The 19,910-nt window shown below is 48.1% G+C and overlaps 1 pseudogene; it reads left to right on the top strand.

Moving 5' to 3' along the window:
* Positions 1-1,098: 1,098 nt before the first annotated feature.
* On the top strand, positions 1,099-1,215 carry LOC136646704 (5S ribosomal RNA; annotated as a pseudogene).
* Positions 1,216-19,910: the final 18,695 nt, after the last annotated feature.

Raw genomic sequence — 19,910 nt, 5'->3', positions numbered from 1 at the left:
ATTTTTTCTGGATAATCACCTGGAGGTGAGTGTACTCAGAGTAAGTCCTAGAAGTGTAAGTCCTGGAAGTGCAAGTGTACTCAGAAGTAAGTCCTGTTGAGTTCAATGGGACCTACTTTTAGATAAGCCTACTATCTGTAAGTAGGTCCCATTGAACACAAAGGGACTCACTTCAGAGTAGACATGCATAAGACTGGGCTGGTAGGCTGCGAGGGACTACCAAGTCTTTCTGATTTGCATCTGGGAGGTTTTCTGAGGTACAGAGAGGTCACACGTGACCTCTCCCACATCACAATGCATGCCAGAGCCTTCTGGAAGGCACTTCCGGTTTTCACAGGCAGCCTCCCCGCACCTCAGAAAACAGATGAGGACTACAGAGTTAATTATACATGGTTGTTGGAATTAACGGGTGTTCCGGGAATGGACCTCCCACAGATTCCGAGGATCAACCTGTAGTTAGGACAACTTATTAGGAAGGTCATAACTTCCTTCATAGTAGTCAGTAGTAAATCCTTAGTAGTAATGGTAAGCAATAATCCCATGTGCCAATAACAACTCACAGTCAGTTCCTAGACTGTGATCAACATGCATTGCTGATCACAGTCAGGAACCGTTTTAAGGCAAGTTTCATTGAAACAAATGAGAATCGTGCAAGATATTCTTGTGCTCCTGCGCATTTTCCATTCATTTCTGGGCTTTGAAGTAGGAGTTTCAGGGCACAATCCTGACCCGTTTTCCAGCACTGACATCAGGGCAATGCAACTCCAAGGTAAGGGAACAAACATTGCCTTACCTTGAGGAAGCCTCCATGACTACCCCCCAAACTGCAGGATGCAGCAGTTGCCCCACTGGCACAGCTATGCCAGTGCTAGAAAGTTGATCAGGATTGCACCCTCAGAGGTTCATCTCAGCTATGACTCAGATTTTAATAAGAGTGGAGAGTTCCTTTCTACCCAGAGCCCTGACAATCCACCCCTTTCCCTTTCCTTTTAATCCTTCTTCCTGGGCTGGTGGAACTACTGAGAGTGTGCTGACAGCAGCAAGCTGTGGAGAGAGGAAAGTAAGGTCCCTCCTCCTTCTCTTCTGTGTTGCCTGGGTCACTGCAACTGTTACCCTGCACATGCCTGATCTCGCCTGATCTCGGAAGCTAAGCAGGGTCAGGCCTGGTTAGTACTTGGATGGGAGACTGCCTGGGAATACCGGGTGCTGTAGGCTTATACCATAGTCTTTCGAGACTGAAGGTTGCCAACCTCAATGGGTCACTGCACAACAGCAGGCCACATGGCTGTATGTAGTACAGAGAAATGTAGGTTTTCCAAGGCTGTGGTGATTGTACTTTCCCAGAGGCTAATGAGACTTGGCTTGGCAGGTTGAAGGGAAGGAGAAACGTCTCTCCTTTCCTTTTCCTTTTGGTTTTGTGATGTTGCCTCTGCTGGAGTTAGACCTTCACAAGATGGTAAGAAGCCTGGGCAGGGAAAGAAGAAGGGGAGGAGGTTTGTGGGATCCGGGAAATGGGTAGATGGGAGCGAATGGGTTTGGAAGCAAAGAAAGGAAATGTCCAGGTATTTGGGGAAGTAGCTCATCTTCTTTCCAAGCCAAACAAATGTGCAACCCAGAAGGGCTCACTCAGCTCTAATGTTGATGAGACTTGTGTAATCATTTCCACTGGATAGAGACCAGCGCATAATTCATTGCTCAACCCTCCAAGGTGAAGGCTAAAGCAATAACACTTGAAAGCTGTAAAGATGTTTATACATTTGAATTGTGGAGCTCTTGTAAGTCCTCTATTGTGTGAATAGTCCGAATTATTATTACCATTTTTATAAGATTTATCTTCCTTGACACTCTGCAGGAAGTCCGGGTCCCTAAAGCAAAGCGCAAAGGACGGATATATTGCATTATTTATTAAGCGGCGTGCATCTGAATCCATTTTTTAGAAGTGTCCTTCATAAGAATTATTTTTTTACTTGCACATTGAGAACTGTCATTCTTTTCAAGACAGCATTAACTTATAATAAAAAAGAGTATCACATATGCCTGCAGAAGATTATACACCATGTTTCCTATTGAACTTTTTTAATAGGTGCACTCTTCAGCAGAAAGTCTACTTGTTTATTTCTCTGCAAATGAATGAATCATCTGCAGACAAAACCTTGGCATTCTTGAAATTAGTTGCTAATAATAAGCTTCTCATTTCTGAAAAAAAATAATTGAAATACACTTGTTATAAATTAAACTGTAATTACATTCTCATTGTAACGGGAATCATGACAGTTTCCTGGAGATATAATTTCAATCATTAATTTTAATTTTAATATACTAGTGCCATAGAGGGTACAACTACTGCTTTGATGGAAAGAAAGTTGGAATGGGGGAAAGAAATCATGTATATAAATTCAAATCTTCATTGAAAAAGCAAAGAAATTTTTATGTATACTTTCAGAAGTAAAGTTCCATAAATTACAAATTCTGCCTGGATGTGTTCAGGGTAAGTTGAATGACATTTCAAGATAGAAAGTGGAGGTGAAATGATGACCCCATGAGGATGAAGTTGAGTTTGTTCTTGATTTGTGAAATTTACCACTCTTTCCACATGCAATGGCTATTAAAAATATTGTGAAATTTCAGAAGTTTTCAGATTCAGTGTATCCTCATTGTTTAATTCAGATCATTCTACATTCTACGATAAGAATTATAACAACAGAACCAGTTCCTTGATCTTGATTTTACTACACTAGTCTATAAGTCTGCTTTCAAGCAGGTGGACAAAGCTATAAAGTCAATCATAAGAGGGTCACAAAGAATTATGATGGTCTGATGTGGAAGAGGAAATCCTCAGATCTTTAAATGAGTTCCTTGATGTGAGATGTGGGATCTTGTAATAAGTGCTAAGTAATTTTTATTGTGCAATTTCATTTGCATAAAGTTGCTTTACACTTCAAGAAATAAAAACCGTATGTTGAATTTTACTAGAATAGCATTAGGTTTATGACCTGCAGACATCTCCCCATCTGGTGAATAAAATAACTTTAAGTCAGTAAAACAAAGGCATGGTAGACATAATGAGTGTACTGTAATTAACGTAGTTTGCGTATTCTTGACAATGTAGTTGTCATGGAGGTTTATGAGGGAATGAAAAATAGCAAGTGTTGCTATAGAAATTGAGTATCTATATATCCATCCTTGGTTTGGAAATTAAAATTCTACAAATGTCACCAAATTCAATTTGGAGCAGGAGTTTATGAGCAAAGCATAAAACATAAATGAAAACATCACCGATATACCATATTAGACATTTCAGCAAAACACCTCTTAGGCAATCTTTAATAGACTGATCTGGATTAATTTGTGAGTCTGTATTATTTTCTGTCACATCTCAATGAGTTCTACATGGAACGAGGCCATGAGAAGGATCAGGATAGTTGGTACAATGAGAGAGTGATACAAGTCTGACAACACAAATTTGCATGGGATGCTTTCACTGGCATTCGTGGAGAGGGGGCAAAACGGCAAGTTTCTTCAGGTACCTGGCTACTGGTATAAAGCAGTCCCTTCTCACCTTCAGAGCCAGTCGCGGTTGCACACGCTTTTTAGCGTTTTGCCCCCCCCTCCAGGAATGCCAGTGGATGCTTTGCACCAGGGGAATGTGGCCCTGCAGTTCAGGTGATAGCTTTCTTACCCACCCCGTCCCCTGCACAAGACAAGTAATTTAGAGCCCTAACCAAATTGTGGAATCTAAAAAAAAATATTTTATCTGCTGTCAGGCAGCTTAATCCTATCCCCAGTGGCTCTGCCAAGTGCAGTGGTGCCAAAATGGCTACTGTTGCAGCCAGTGGCATTGCTGGAACTGATGGAGGCCTCCTCAGGGGAAAGGGACTTTAGTCCCCTTTCCCCAAGTAAGGGCACAGGGGCTGCAATGGGTCTCCTCCATTCTGTTCCAGCTATTTTGCTAGTGCAGATTGGAGGAGCCCTAAATCTGGCTTTCAGCCCAATCCAAAGCAAAGGATCTGGCGGAGCAGGACTCTGCCAGTCCCATCTCCTTGTCCCCCCCTCCCCCGGTAAACGTGTCTTATGGCATGTTTATGGCACCCAGCTGCAGCACTGGAGCTCAATGTGGTACTGGGGAAATATAGAATTGGGCCCCAAGTTTGCTATTTGGAGCTCAAGTGATACTGCACGCATTCCACCCACTCTAGGGATAATCTGAGATTTATCAAGGCATAATCTGAGATTAGTTGGCCGCCCTTGAGTTTCAGGTAGGAATGTTTTGCTGTTTGCCTGTTTGTCACATGGCAGGTGTTTTTTGGCCTACCACAGATTGCGTGCCATTGGTGAGGTGTTAGATTAGCCAATCTGGTCGTTTCTAGCAGCTATAGCACATATAATTAAGGAGGAATTCTACAAATCGTACATTTGTAGCTATTTGAGACTTCCAGTGATTGAAGATACTGCTTTGCTTCTTTTACCATTTTTGCCTCTTTTAGTATCTTTATTGTAACATCTAATAAATCCTCATTAATTGGATAAACTTGTCTCTGTGGGCATTCTTGCTGCAACTGAAACCAGAAAGAACATTTCTGATACCACATTTTGGGTATCACTGTGCAAGTGTGTGTGTGTCTTTAAGGGCAAAAAGACACACACATTACTAAACACAATACTAAACACAATACTAAACACATTTCATTTGTTTAGTAGCAGCATCATTTTTAACTGTACACGATAAATAATATTTATTGGACCAGAGGAAATAAATTAACATTTTTTCAATTTGTTTTGTTTTGCAAAAAGGAATCATGTGGCATTATCAGTTGAAGAAAAGAGCATTTTTATCATGTTTGTAACTAATTATTGGGACTGTCTTCCCCAGGTCAGGCTGTGACCTAGTCCACTGGGGAAAAACTGATGTGAGATAATGATGTTGTCTTTGCCACTGATTAACAGCCTTTTTTGGAAGTCTTTAGAGGTCGAAATGCAGCAATCTAACTCAATGAGTTTTTTTCTTTCCATTTTGAAGTTTGATCCCAGTTCATAGAACAATTTTCAGTATTTTCCTTTTCATGGAGCTTAGTTAATGACTTAATTTGATATTTAAATATTGAGGTACAGATGCCAAAGCAGAAAAGGAGACTGCTGCCCTTTCCTTTTCTCTTATTTGGTTTAGCTTGGAAGCCAGTGGCTTGTGCAATTAGGATTAATGATCAAATTAAAAGATATCCCAGTGGATGACTCTCAAACTAAATTTTCACAGGATGCTGATGATTTTTGGTTAGAGCTAACTGATCCGGAAAACTCAAATAAATCTTCACTTGAAGCAGGCTGTTGGGTTCTTTTGTTATTTTCTACACAAGATAAAACAGGCTTTCAGAAGGGACATTTAGCTTGATCCGTTCATGATGTTCAGAGCTTATCACCTGATCACAAATAGCTGAAATATTATTTTGCAATACTTACTACATGTTCTTGTCTACAATGTTTTTGTGAAATTCAGCGTTGCATCCGTTGCACATGGAGTGATCTCCCTGTGAAACCTGCTGGCCCAGCTCCTGAATGTGTTTTAAGAATAAAGCCAAGGTGTTCTTTTTCTGACTGCTCAGTTCTACCTCCCCATGTTATAGCATGCAGCCATGCCAATGGAGTGCACACTGCATCCTTTGGTGGGGAGGAATGTTTGTACAGCCTGCAAGAGGCAGGCCTGGGTCCATGTTGCTGCTGCTATCTCTACTCTGCCCATCCCCACCCCCTGCCTTCCCCCATTCCTTCCCCAAACCTCCCCTCCCTGGTGCCCACATACCAGCACTGATGGAGGCCTATGGAGCCTCTGCTGCCTCTGCCACATTGCTACCCATTTGTGGCAGTGGCTGAGAAGCACATAAGGGTGACCTGGCTATAAAGGACCTTGTGCTGCCAGAACACTCATTCTAGCTGTGCAAGGCCCCAGTATGATTGGGGCCTGACTGGCTTTGGGGAAATATTAGTCTGCCCTTATGCTTCTTTCTGTATGGGTTTGGAGGATTGGATTGAAGTGGTCTTATTTTTGTTTTTAGAATGTAATTGTTTACATTTTATTGTGTTAGTGTGGTGACCCAGTGACGTGCAGTGATGTTCTGGACTGGTGAGGCACAGCCGGCGAGTCCAGTGTCCCGGAAGTGACCTAATAACATCACCGTCAACATGTCCAGATCATGAACTTCTGGTTGTATTTATTTAACTGGTGAAAGATGGAGCATTGGTGAAACGCAGCGGTTTCTTGCATTAATGCATCGATCTGCTGCGTTTCTTTGACGCGCCAACCCAGAATCTTTCATCTCAGTTAAATAAATACAACCAGAAGTTCATGACCTGAAGAGAAGCAAAAGAAGTTGCAGGCTGGGAGAAGGTCATGATTTCACAGCATCGGGAGACTACCTCTTGCCTTGCTTTAGTTAAACGTGGGTGTTGTTTGCTAGATGCTGCCACTATCCAGAACCCTGCATTTGGAACCAGAAGTGAGGACTCTTGGAAGTTTTTGTTTTTAATATACCTCTTTGAAACAGGGCAGACCTGTGTTGCTTAGCACAGTGGTTCTCAAACTTTGAGGGAGCATTACTCCCTCAGTAAGTTATTGCGGGAGAGGGGCTAGGGCAGTGATGCAATCCCCAGGATTGCGTCGCTAAGGAGGGCGAGGGGCTGAAGGGCCACTCTCACTGTACACAAACAGCACACACACTCTGTAGCTGTTTTATGATATTATTACTCAAACTGTGATGAACTGAAACACGGTAAGGCGATTGATACCAAGACAATAAAAAAGAATCTTCTTCAATTGTTTCATTATCAACTGATTTTCAATGCAATTTATTACCAAGTGGGAGAGCAGTGGAGGGAATTGACAGAGGAGCAAATCATTGAACCACCTAGTTTCCATCAGTGGCTTGATAAAAAGATGGGAAGCATCTGAGGGGGGCGGGGCCTCAACAGGGAATGAATTAGCAGCAAGCATAGCCCTGGTGTTTCTTGGAAGTGTGTATTAAATTATCTCTATCACTCATAGCTGGACTTTCAGTGAGAGCAACTTAGGCCAGGAGTTGGTAGGGCTAGCAGGCAATGGTAGGGGGCAAGAGGAAGAAGTGGGCAAAGCATATGTAATTATCATGCTACTGGGCTCAATAAATGAGTCTAAATGTGTTGGTGGACAAGGTATGGCCTGTGGGCCATAATTTGCGGGCGCTTGGTCTATCCCTTATTGAGCTTGCCATGTTTTCCCAAAATAAATTGAACTAGTAATCTAGAATGTTTACACATTGCCTGTATAGTATACTACTGTATTCTCTACAACCAACACAGAACCAACCAACTGCCTTGGATGCAGAGCACAGGCAGTCTAATCCTGAGCTGCTCAATGTGCAGGGCTGCTATGGCATCCTAAGTGCACCAGGCAGCCAGCAGTAGTTCTTCAGGGGAAGGGGACTTTGATGCCCGTAGGATGCCACCATTTCTGCGCCACTGCTCCTGTGGGCAGGGGGCAACCTAGGATTGGACTGTTAGTGTTTCCTTCTTTCTGGCCAACTCCCCCTCTCCCTGGCTAGTTTCAGCTTTGAAGGAAGGGTGAGCAACTATTAGTTTCCTCAATCAATTCACATTGACACGTCCCTAAATAGCAGCCTACATCCTTGGCATCAAGTTGCCCCCTTCCAGCAAAACAGGAAAATCTTAACACTAAGCCCAACAAGATTCATTAGATGGCTGTTGTCTGGTTCATAGCAAGCATTGAGGCCTACAATCGCTTATTTCTATGCGCAGGCTGCCCACGTTGTACTATGGCAACTGTGTTGGGAGACGAACTGATCAATTGTTTGCTGATTCTTGAAACAGTTCACCCCCAAACCTTACTCCATCACATTTGTTCACCATCCAAGATATTTTTCCTGACTTCCTTCAGGACTGAAAGCCTTGTCTCAGTTAATGCTTTCAGGCAGCCATAAATTATGGAAACTTAAAGGCTTGTTTCAATAAACGTAAGATGGTGTTCATCCGTGTCGAAACCTGGCTCTTGTCTTGAAATATCTTCCAGAGCTTTCTTAATGTATTATGCCATTTGTGGAATTTCAAAGGGTAACAGAGAGGTGATTGTTGTCATTTTGAACTAGCAGGGATGGCTTTCCATCTTACAATGCCCTTTGCACAGGCATCCAAATGCAGGGTTCCTTCTAGTGTGTGCACTTTACCCAATTAAAAATATTCTTCACTTGTATTGATGTTTGCATTTATATTGCATAATACATTATAGAAGCAATTCAGTTTTGTTAAACATTTGCTATTCATTCCAATGGACTTTGCCTATCCCTTATATAATTTAACCAGTGACTGATATGTGCGTTACCTTACTAAGGGCGCAATCCCAACCCACTTTCCAGCACTGGCATAGCTGTGCCAATGGGACGTGTGCTGCATTCTGCAGTTGGGGGGCAGTCATGGAGGCCTCCTCAAGGTAAGGCAATGTTTGTTCCCTTACCTTGGTGTTGCATTGTCCTTATGTCAGTGCTGGAAAGTGGGTTAGGATTGCGGCCTAAGGGTCCAATTCAGAGCAGTGCACACTGCCAGTGCAAGTGTGCATTGTTGCAAATGTGCCAGAAGGCACTTTTGCTGGCTTTAGCCCAACATGAACCCATTGGGACAGTGCCAGTCAGAGGAAGGATGTCTTTGGGGAAGGATGTAACTGGGTCAGAGTCTATCTAACCCTCTAACATTGCATGATCCGCCTCCCTTGCCAATCTACCTGGTTCAATTGGCACTCTATCGCCTGCCGCTGCTCACAGGGTAGCTCTAGCCTCACTGCTGGCAGGCTGGTAGCACGCAACTCCATGAACTGCCAGCGGGCCTTTTGTGATGGCTATGAAGTACATTCCACTGTCGGAAGACTAGTTTGGGCAGAGGCCCACTAGTATAGAACTGGATCATATTTAATGTAATCTTATCCATCTTTAGTTCTGTTTGCTGTCTTGCATGTGTGAGAGATCCTGAGTGTATCAGGACTTTTTCAGTTCACAATGGTCAACACAATGTATCAGCAAGTGTATTTGACACTGCAACAAACAGGTATTTTAGCTTGGAAGGGACTTTGAATTGCTGGATTGCACTGAATATTTCTAAGATTCCACAGTGATGAGATCCTTTGGCCAAGACTCTGGGAAGCAATGATGTTAATAAAATGTATTTAAATAATAGCTAGCATTAAAAAATTTTTTTTTAAAAAACCCAAATCACCAAATGGTGATTCTTTAAACACATTGAGTTGGAAGCCAATTTTGACAACCTTCTCAGACAAGCTTTGCTGTAGGTCTAATTTGAGTTTGGATTTCATCAGCAGCTGAAATGTTATTCTGCTCCAGAACAGCAAATTAGCTTGAGAAAAGCTTAGACTAACATGCAATTTTGGAAATGTTGCTTGCAGGCTTGATCAGATTTCTGAACCGTGAGAGCACGATCATCTCCATGCGGGAAAATACAAACGCAAAGATTTTCGCCATCTCCCATTCTCTTCTTGCTCACCCAAACCATAGCAACCTAGTGATGAGTGATTCATTTTTCTGCTGCAACTGTTTTGTTTTTTTTTGTTAAAAATGAATTCCGGGATCATGAAAACTCTTCTTCTTCCATACCTGAATTGTCCTCAGTCTAGAGGCTGCACATCCTTGCTTATCATTGAAAACGATTATGAAGAACATTTCCTTATTGTTGTCCTTAAACGTGTGACGTGGTAGCTTGTTACAAGATCATGACAACCTGACCTGAATGCCAAATCTTACTTGTACAAATCAACCTCTGTATAACACAGTAAGAGTGCGGTTATAGGGAAAGGAAAGTCTTACCCTCCTACATCCTGAGGATGAAAAAAGAGAACCAAGCAATTAAGTTTTCTAGCATGGATCAGCAATTCACTTCAGCAGTAGTCTGAAATAAAGTGTATTTGATATGGATTGGATTGGACTGGATCTCTGTACGCACCAACACATCAGCTATTCATTAATGGAGAAATCATTTCATTTTTTTCAAAATGTCAGTCACAGCTTCTGAGGCCATTTTGTATTGATAGGAACTTAGCAGTGCTAAATAAAAATGAGTAAGGAAGAGGCTGCAGTTTTGTGATTATCACGGCTGCACTATTTTTAAATTCAAGGCTGGAATACAGCATTATGTATGGGATGAGGCTAGAGTAGGAACAAGATTAAGGTTAGAATCTATGAAACCCGCAATGATTAGGTTTGGCATGACCTAACTGTTAATATACACTAGAAATACACTAGAAATTCCCTCTCTTCTGAATTGTTATACATGTGGAAAAGGGAATCTCTCTTGCACATGTGGCTTATCCCAATTTCAGACATGTTTCTGGACCAGTTTGGAGATATTTATCTTCACGGAATTCGAACAGGACCATGTCACCAGAGGTATGTCCCACCCACCCCTCCCAAGAAGCGGAAGTGCCTTTTACCTAGTTGTGATGGGGAGCAGTTCATCTCAGCTATTCCTCCACATGTGATTGTAAAACTACTATCCAAGTTGCACATAGAGGGTCTTTGCCTCAACACAATGAGGCAATGGCTACCTGGCATACCAGGAGGGTCCCAAGATATGTATGTTCATGATGTGCTCCCATTCTTAGTGCGGGAATAGGGACTGGTCAGCCAAGTATCATTGAACCAATCCCTTGATTGTTTCCGCTGTGTTCGACTGTCCAATGAACACTCGAGACAACAGATATGGGAGAAAGGGCCACTTTATTGTACATAAACAAGAAGAGCAAAGGCTGAAACCTGCAGCAACCGAGGCAGCGAAAGCCCCTGTGGTGCGGGGAGGGACCTCTGGGCGGTACCAGAAACCTCTGCCCCCAGGCGGGCATGCACCCGACTCCGAGTCGCGCCCCACCGCAGGGTCAGCACATCTCATCCATGTCTGTCCCTTAAGGGGAAGGCAGCCAGACCGCAGACTGCGCCAGTTCGAGCCGCTGAGCCTCTGAGGTGTGCCCTGTGGTCCCGGCCAGGGCCCCGTCCATGTCCTCGTGCCGCCAAGCCGCTGAGGACTGAAATAGGGTTGTGCCCTGCCTATGCCACCTGAAGGTGCATGCCAAAGTCCCATTCACACCTCCTAACCTGCACCACCTGCCACAAGGAGGGGTCAGCCTAGCGCTTGACCCCCCTTCTCCCAAACAGGGGCAGAAGCGACTTAAGGCCGTCCTGCAGGTCCTTAAGAAAGATGTCTGCGCCTCCCTCTGACAAATGAACACCATCGCCCCTATACATGCCAGGTAGCGAGAACACAATCGCAGGATGCATGACCACCCTGCCGCCAGCTCGAGACACCAAGTTGCCAATGCTCCTGGTAACTTTCCTGCACATCCTCTCAGCCTTGGCGCAGCAGAAAGCCCCCCGCCACACACGACGCTGCAAGAAATCCGACCAAACCAAGGTGGTCTCCGGCAGCCAACCCATAAGGGTGGTGATGTCCTCATGAGCTCTGTTCAACAGAGCCAGACCGGACATCCTGCACAGGTCATTTTCGCCCAGGTGGAGCACCAAAATGTCCGGTGGGGGGTTCACATTCAGAAACTCCATCAACGCGGGCAGCAGCTGGCCCCATCTCATGCCCCTCTTGGCTAACCAAGCAACCTGCACTGCCGGGCCAAGGCCCAGATTCGATCCGAGGGGGGTAGCAGCCGCCGTCTTGCGGGCCCAAAAGATAATGGAGTGGCCGCAGATTAACATGCGTATCGGGCTACCATTGTGTCCTGCAAGATGAAAACAGAGATGTTATTGCAAGGCATCCCCAATTACACTGCTCCCTCCACAGATGGGGTATTCCCAGCTGCTATACACGTCATTCGCGCACGTAGCGCCTGTAGGTTGACGAACGCCAACGACCTATCCTTTGTATGTCCTCCCCTGACAACCCTAATGCAGCTGCTGCAGAGGCTGTACCAATGCAGAGGGAGTGCAAGCCAAACTCCCTAGGCTGCAGCCCTAACACCCCCAGTGCTCCTGAGAAAATTGCCCAAAACAGGAACAGCGTGAGAGGAGAGCCATCCCCATGCTGGAACAGAGCCCCTGAGCACTCCCCCGAGAGCGCCAAATACTCTCTTAATGCCGCAACTGGGCACAATGGCATTCCTACCACCTCCCTAAGGGTCACCAAGCAACCGATGCCCCTTTGGTCTGTCTTAGACTGCCCGAGGTTAATTAAGACTCCTCCAGGCACCCAGGTTAGGTCCACCCTCCGGAGGGCCCGCGCAGATTGATCAGTCTTGTTTTTTGCCAGGAACTCACTGGGACGAAAAGCGCCAAAGAAGGCTGTAAGCAATGTGGCCCTGAAAAGTTGAACCTCACATGGTGACGCACAGAGGGTCGTGAAGGCCCCTGCGATACCCCTGAGCAACTCTGGTGTGATGGGGCGCCTGTGGTCCCGGACAGGGGGTGTTTTCCTGGCGAAGCCATCTAACATCCTCCGCACTCTGAAATCTTGAGTGAAATCGGGGTAGCCCCCTGCTTTTGAAACGAAGGCTAGAGCAGACATGAAGCCCGGGAGGGAGCTAACCACCCTCCCAGACCGCTGCAGGTGGAGAAGGAAAAGTAGCAGGTGCTCCACCAGTGCCGGCCATAGGCTGGGCAAGCCAGCCGCCAGCCTAAAATCAGCGAACTCCGTTACCTTCCGTGAGTAGCCCCTCTGTGTGCTGGGCGCCAGTGAGGTGCATATGACCTCATTTACCTCTGTAAGCCAAGGTCCCAGAGCCAAGGAGGCATGTGGTCCGGGGATGGCGCTGCCCCAGGGGCGAGTTCCCGAAATCGGTCCTCCTGAAATCGAGACAAAGCATCCACGATGCAATTCTCAACCCCTGGAACGTGCTGAGCTATGAAAAGAGCGTTGATGCGCAGGCATTGCAAAACGAACCCCTGCACAAGCCTCATGACCCTGGGAGATTTGGAAGACATCGAGTTCACTACTGCCACCACCACCTGGTTGTCGCACCAGAAACGCACCTGAGCATTCTGGAACTCACCAGCCCAGATGTGCACTGCTACCACTATGGGGAAAAGCTCCAGGAAAGTAAGGTCGGCCGTGATGCCGGCCTGACCCAGCTCCGTGGCCACGGTGCAGCGCACCATTGGCCGAGGAAAAAGATGCCAAAACCAAAACCTCCCGCTGCGTCTGAGTGCACCTGCAAGTCAGCCTTGAGCAGCTGCTCAGCACGCCAAAATGAAACCCTGTTTAATTCCTCCAGGAAACGAAGCCAGACCACCATGTCCTCCCGCATGGCCGCTGTGACCCACACCCTGTGGTGTGGCGAGCGCAACCCTGCCATTGCCTCACACAATCTACGCAGGAAAGCCCTCCCTGGCGCAACCACCCTGCAAGCAAAATTCAGGTACCCTACCAGAGCCTGCAATTCTCGCGTAACCTTCTTCACTTGCATAACCGCCTGCAATCTGGACACTAGCGCTGTCAACTTGTTGCTTGGGAGCCTGCTTGCCGCCGCCACCAAGTCAAGCTCAATGCCCAGAAAGGTCATGCGGGAAGAGGGGCCCTCTGTCTTGTCCTGAGCCAGCGGGACTCCTAATTCGCGTGTCAAGGTCTCAAAAGTGGTGAGCAGCCTCTGGCACTGACCTGTGCCCGCTGGGCCCATAAAAATAAAGTCATTGAGATAATGCGCGGTAGTTCGTGTTCCGCACCACCTCCGTAGGGCCCACTCCAGCATTGTACTAAAGCGTACAAAAGTGGCACAACTCAGCGAACACCCCATTGAGAGTGACCGATCCAAGTAAAACTGGCCCTGGAAGGCAAAGCCCAGCAGGCAAAAATCTGCAGGATGCACCGGAAGCAGGCGGAAAGCGGACTCGAAATCACATTTAGCCATAAGCGCACCTGGTCCGCATCATCTCAATATGCGTACTGCTTGATCGATAGACGTGTAATAGACCGTGCAGTACTGGTCAGGGATTCCATCATTCACCGATGTCCCTTTGGGGTAGGACAAATGGTGAATGAGGCGGTATTCCCCTGGGGCCTTCTTAGGCACCACCCCCAGTGGAGAAACCTTAAGGTCAGGCAAGGGGGGAGTAGGAAAAGGGCCCCAAATCGCCCTAAACTCACCTCTTTGGCAATCTTCCTCTGGACTATGTCCTCCATGCCCGTGACTGACTTCAGGTTTCTAGCTAAACTCACACCCTTAGGATGTGGTGAGTGTATACGGAAACCGTGAGAGAAACCCTCCCATAGGAATTCTGCCGCAGTGCAATCAGGGTATTCGCGCAGCAGCTTGGCCAACCTCGGCAGCCTAATTGGACTTGACCGCTTTGGAAGTGGAAGCGTCACCTGCCTCCCCTCCCTTCTTCTGACCTGAGCCCCGGCGCCTAGCTCTCCTATCGCGGTAACCCCTCAGGCATGAGGTGATCGGGTGGCCTGCACTGCACAGTCCACAGTTGTGCAGGAAGGTACAACTTGCTCTAGAACAGTAACCTGACGATGCATATTCGTAGCAAGCATGCGGGGGTTGAACCCGTCAGCCCAGCGCTCCCACCTGCGGTGGCCCCGCCAGGCGTGAATTGTTGCTCCTGGCAATCAGGTGGCCGCTGTCAGAACGCTCTCCCACAGCAGCACCTCCCGCCATCACAAGTTGCATCCACAACTCAGAGTTCTTCCTTTCCCAAGAAAGCTGAGGATTATTTCCCATGCGCATGCGGAACTGCTCATCATACGCCAACCAACCCGAGCCCAAGTATCCCCTAAAGGCCCTGTGAATCAAGTCCAGGTACTTTGCCAGCGCCGGGCCTTTGGACAGATCCCTCTGCAGTACTACTCCCATGTAGATGGTAAACCCTGCTAGCCAATTAGTCCAATTCCGATCAATTTTGGGCTTACGCACTGTCTGATGTTCCCTATTGCACTCCCCTGGCCTGATCTCGGGCTCGGGCTCCCTGTGTAGAAGGCTGAAGAGGTCCACATACTCACCCTTTCATATCTTCTCTTTAACCACCGGGGCCAGATGATCCCCAAGTGGAAGAGCCTCCTCCCCGTATGGCATAGGGGGAAGGGGGGAGCCCCCTGAACCACCGCCTTGGAAGCTGGTGATGCTAGCGGCCATGCGCCAGCCGCCTGCCCCACCCCGCTCTGGACGGGCAGCCCAGCATGCCAGGCTTGGGCTGTATTGGCCAGCTGTGATGCTGAGTAAGCCTCACCTTGTACCTGAGGGAGCTCACCTGGCCCTGCAACCCCCGCGGCCATCTGCGCGCCTGCTCCTAGGGCACCGTCCTGCACCTGAGAGGGGCCCACATGCAACACAGCCACTGCTTGTCAAGGAAGAACTGCCTGTGCCGTACCACCCTGCTGATATGCAGCCTGCTGGGCGGTCCATCCCTGCATGGAAGCAGGCTGTCCACCCTCCATCAGTTGCGCAGATACTGACAAGCAGCGGGGCTGCGCAGTCTCCGTCATGGCCAGGACGGGTGAAGGCTGACGCAATCCCGGTTGCCCTTCCGGGCCATCCAATACAGACCCTGGACTCCCACACTGGTCCTGCGGAACGGCATGACCTCCCCAGACTTCCGCAATTCCCATCAGGCCTCTCCTTTCATACTCATCCACGGTGGCCTGGGCCCCCGTGTTGGGGTTGGGAACTGCTACACACCTGGATGAAGCCGGTGCTGCCTCACTGACTGTAGAGGCCTCCAGAGATTCCCTCGCCGGTGTCAAAGCCGGGCCTGCGGCAGGCCTCTCATCTGCTGCTGGCATCGCCACCGCCACCAACCTGCAGCCCTCCAAGGCTGTGAGCCTGTCCAAAATCCCCTGCAGGATATTGGACAGGGAGGAGCACACCCGCTTCTCGGGGAGTACCTAATGAAGGAACCATCTCCCCCTGTAATGCCATGACCTGCGCAGCTATGCTATCCAGCCCTGGCGTGGGGACCACCTGCCCCGCCATAGATGCCCCCGCGCTCCCAGCAGGCAGTGCGGCAGCAGGCGCCTTGCGGTTGGCTCTATGCTGAGACCTACGCATGTTGAAGAGAGATTTGAGCAAAGAAACAAAGGAGCTATCCTGGAAGGGAAGAGATGAAAACAAGTAGTTAGTGCCAGATAAACTCTCACTTGTAAACCCGCTTGCGCTCCAATACTTCCAAACCTCCATGGGGGGTAGCAAGGCAAACCAACCGCACCAGTTCCCCCCCCCACAGCCATGCACTGCCCCCAGGCTGTGCCTGGAAGGGGGAATCACTGAAGCCCAACAGCTCAGCGGGGGGGAGTCCCAAGGGACAGGACCATACACATTGCCAAAGGGGGGGCGATAATTGAGGAGCCTACATAGGTGACCCATCCGCCTGGATACAGGGAACTCCGCTCACTGTGGGAAGGTCAGGAGCACCCCACAAGTTGACCTGGGCGGCGGCTCCCCACCCTGCTGGTGCAAGGCGGGGGGTCAAACCCCCCCAGGCGCCTACAGTACCGCCACCGACAGCCCAGCGGGGCCCGGGGTCCAAGCCACCCAGGCAAACCCCCCGAGGGGGGGTAGCCTACAAGGCGCAGATTGCGCCGCGGTAGGCAGCCTGGCGAGGCCTGGCCCGGCCGCCGAACGCCCCCAGCAAGGGGGGGAAAACTCTCTCAAGATGGCCAAAGCCTGTCCCTTCAACATGGCGCCGACCGCGTACCCGTGAAGCCGGCGCCATTGCCCCGCTGGGCAGGAGCAGAAGGAGCGACCCTCCCAACATGGCGCCCGCGCTGGTCACGGAATGCCTCCCAAAGATGGCGCTGACCACGCGTGCGCAAGCTGGTGCCGATTTGCACATGCGCAAAGGCCGACGACCATCCCAAGATGGCGCCGGCCCTGCACATGCGCAGAAGCGTCGTCAGGTGGAGAGGCAGAAGAGAAGGCCCTCCCAAGATGGCGGCCGCCCTCTGGCCCTGGAGGTAGCCGCCCTCTACCGGCGCCGAGCTGCCGGTCGCCAGCAGCCAGCCGGCAACAGAGTCGGAGCAGCCCCTCCTCATGCCCGCCCTGAGCAGCCCAGCCAGGGCCCAGCGGGCACCAGGAAGTGCCGGCGTCGCCCGAGGCCATCAGAGGCCCTGCCCTGCGACCAGCCCTCGTGCAAGAAGCAACCGGGGGCGGCCGGCCCCGTAGCACCGACCCACGCAGCTCTGCCCAGCCCCGCAGCACCCCAACCCGCTAGTGCCCTGAGCGACCCGCCAGCCCGAGAACGCAGGCCCCACCGTGAGCAAGCACATGCTGGTACTGTGCCAAAATTGGGGGGGATGGGGGGTTCGCCACCGCCTGTTGGGCACCGTGGGAAATCGGGAAAATGAGCCATGCAAGGGGGGCTAAGGGATCAACCCAATGCAGGGTCAAACCCGGGGGGGTGAAGCGGGCAGACCCCTTCACCTTACCTTTCGAGCCAAAAGCCTGCTGGAAAGCCCCAAACTGCTGCTTTCTCAAGAATGCCAGAAGCAAAAACTGATGCTATTCCCACGGTGCCCACGTGCACAAGGAGGAAGAGGGCTGGGTCTTGCCCCCTTTTAAAGGTCCCCTTTTAAATGTCCCTTGGGGAGGGACTGGACTCTCGTGCCCTGGCCAGGCAAAACAAACTCTGACCACCTCTTTAATTGGGTGATCGGGATTCTCTCTGCAATGTCTCCCCCCCCCCCAATCTCAGTCTGATTTGGAAGTCTCGTAGCCCAACGTTCTGTCCCATCTATAGCCTTGTTCAGAAATCCACATGCAGTTTGTGTATGAATGCATGAATCATGCACCGCCTATTTGCATCTTTCCAAGCATTGTCATATACAGCATGCAATAATATTCCAAAGTTAATATTTGTGGACAGTTCAGTTCAGACTGTGGATGGATGTAGCCATTACACACAGTGACAAAGAAAGCATGAGTCATTTTTCCTCCTTTTTGGCTGTGCCAATGGTGAAACATGCATGCCCCAGTTTTGATGCATGTGTTTTCAAGTCTAGGCTTTGCACATTGCACAGGAGACATGAAAAGAAGCCATTTGCACGTCCTCTGTAGCTTCTTGTATGGCGTGTCTGAAGCTGCTTCCATTCTGTGAGTGTTCTCAGCTGTCTATCAAACAGAATGTGGAATCATCTCCATGTTCTTTAAAATAATAATAATAATAAAATGCTGGCCTCCCATTTTGCAATGTGTTATTTATGACAAAAGTGCCATAGTACTTAGTCCTGAAAGATTTTTTTTTTTTAAATATTGGCAGTATTGAAGCAGATAACGTTAACATATAATGGTTGGCAAAGAGCTGGAAAATGTTATTCAATCAACTGGTGGATATCCTGTTTACGAAAACGGCAAATGAACCCATGATTTTAGCACTAGGTTTTTTTATGTTCTTTGAACAGTGCCCTTCTACAAAGAGAATGCTTTAAAAGGAGAATGAGAAATCCTTGGCAAGTACATTGCTTTTGAATATGTTTTTAAAAGTGTTTGAAGCTTTACTCCAGGGTCTGGCTATCCATGAGGCCAGCTGAAGTAGTTGCCTCAAGAAAGAGATGGGGGTGCACCCATCTCTGTCTGTCAACTTGCCTCCGTTGCTGCTCCTTTGATTGCTGGGTCGAAAAAGGAAGAGGGGTATAGAGAGGAAGAAGAAATGTAGAGGGGCAGGGAGTGCTGAGTAGAACATTGGTGAGTGGAAGGACTAGAGGCCGGCACATCACTGCATAAGGGGGCAGCTTTTCACATGCAGCTCCAGGTGTCAGGACGACTTGCCTAGCGCCCTGCTGCAGGCTTTTACACATATGGTAATACCAGACATCTAACAGCTGAGTGCAAATTGGCTAATTCTTTTGACAGATGCTCAGTTTCATTGTAAGAGATTTCCCTTTATTTGTCCGTGTTCTTGCAATGAAATTGTTCTAACTTCTTATCTTTGAATGTTTGGCATGAGCCCAATACTTGGTGGATTAGCTGTAATAACTTGGAACAGTGTCTGAGTTCTCCAATTGCAGTTTGTAATAAGATGCAGTTGAGGAATCTCTTCAAAAATGTAAAGAAATAAAATGCATTCTGAAAGAAAGGCTAATTTTCCCACAGTTAAGAAAAAAAACACAACGCATCCAAATCCTGTTTTTATTCATAGCAAGAAAGGGGTAGGTTTTGAATGGTTTCCTGGATAAGAGCCCTAACAGTTGTGAGAATCTGTATACAATACAGGCTGCTGCAGCAATCCTAAACATTTGTACTCAGGTCAAATGATGTTGTAGGGATGGAGCAGAGTTCTGGGACTTCTATGGCAGGAGCAGTGATGTCATCAGCAGGAGTGCTCATGTGTATCCTTTAAGACTTTTTGCAAAGGACCATAGCTGAGGAGAAGCATCAGGTTCAGAAGGAAGCAAACTGAGAAATTTGCCTAGAGGCTGATGTCTAGGCCATCATATTTCCAAAGGGCCGCTGGAGGCAGTATATAGCTCAAGTTTACATTGTCCAGCAGTGTTTCTCAAACTGTGAGTCGGGCCCCACTAGGTGGGTCAAGAACCAATTTCAGGTGAGTCCCCATTCATTTCTATATTTTATTTTTAATATATTAGACTTGATGCTATCATGGAATGTGATTGCATTTGGGGAAATGTTACAGACCTGTACTTTAACAAGCTACTACGTATATTTTTTTTTAACAATGATAGTAAATGAGACTTACTCCTGGGTAAGTGTGGGTAGGATTGCAGCCTAGGATTGTTAAAAATTTTCCTGCTTGTTGATGTCACTTCCGGTCATGACATCACTTCTGGTGGGTCCTGAGAGATTCTCATTCTGAAGAGTGGGTCCTGATGCTAAATGTGTGAGAACCACTGGTCTACAGTCTTTTGCACTGCATGGCATTGGCACATCTCCTGACGTTTCATGTGGAGGAACTCCATAGCTTCAACCTCCTTCCAAG

The sequence above is a fragment of the Tiliqua scincoides genome, chromosome 3 (genome assembly GCF_035046505.1).
Source record: "Tiliqua scincoides isolate rTilSci1 chromosome 3, rTilSci1.hap2, whole genome shotgun sequence".
In the NCBI taxonomy this organism is placed as follows: domain Eukaryota; kingdom Metazoa; phylum Chordata; class Lepidosauria; order Squamata; family Scincidae; genus Tiliqua; species Tiliqua scincoides.
Note: the sequence above shows the minus strand (reverse complement) of the source record. Positions and strands in the feature narration are given on the sequence as shown.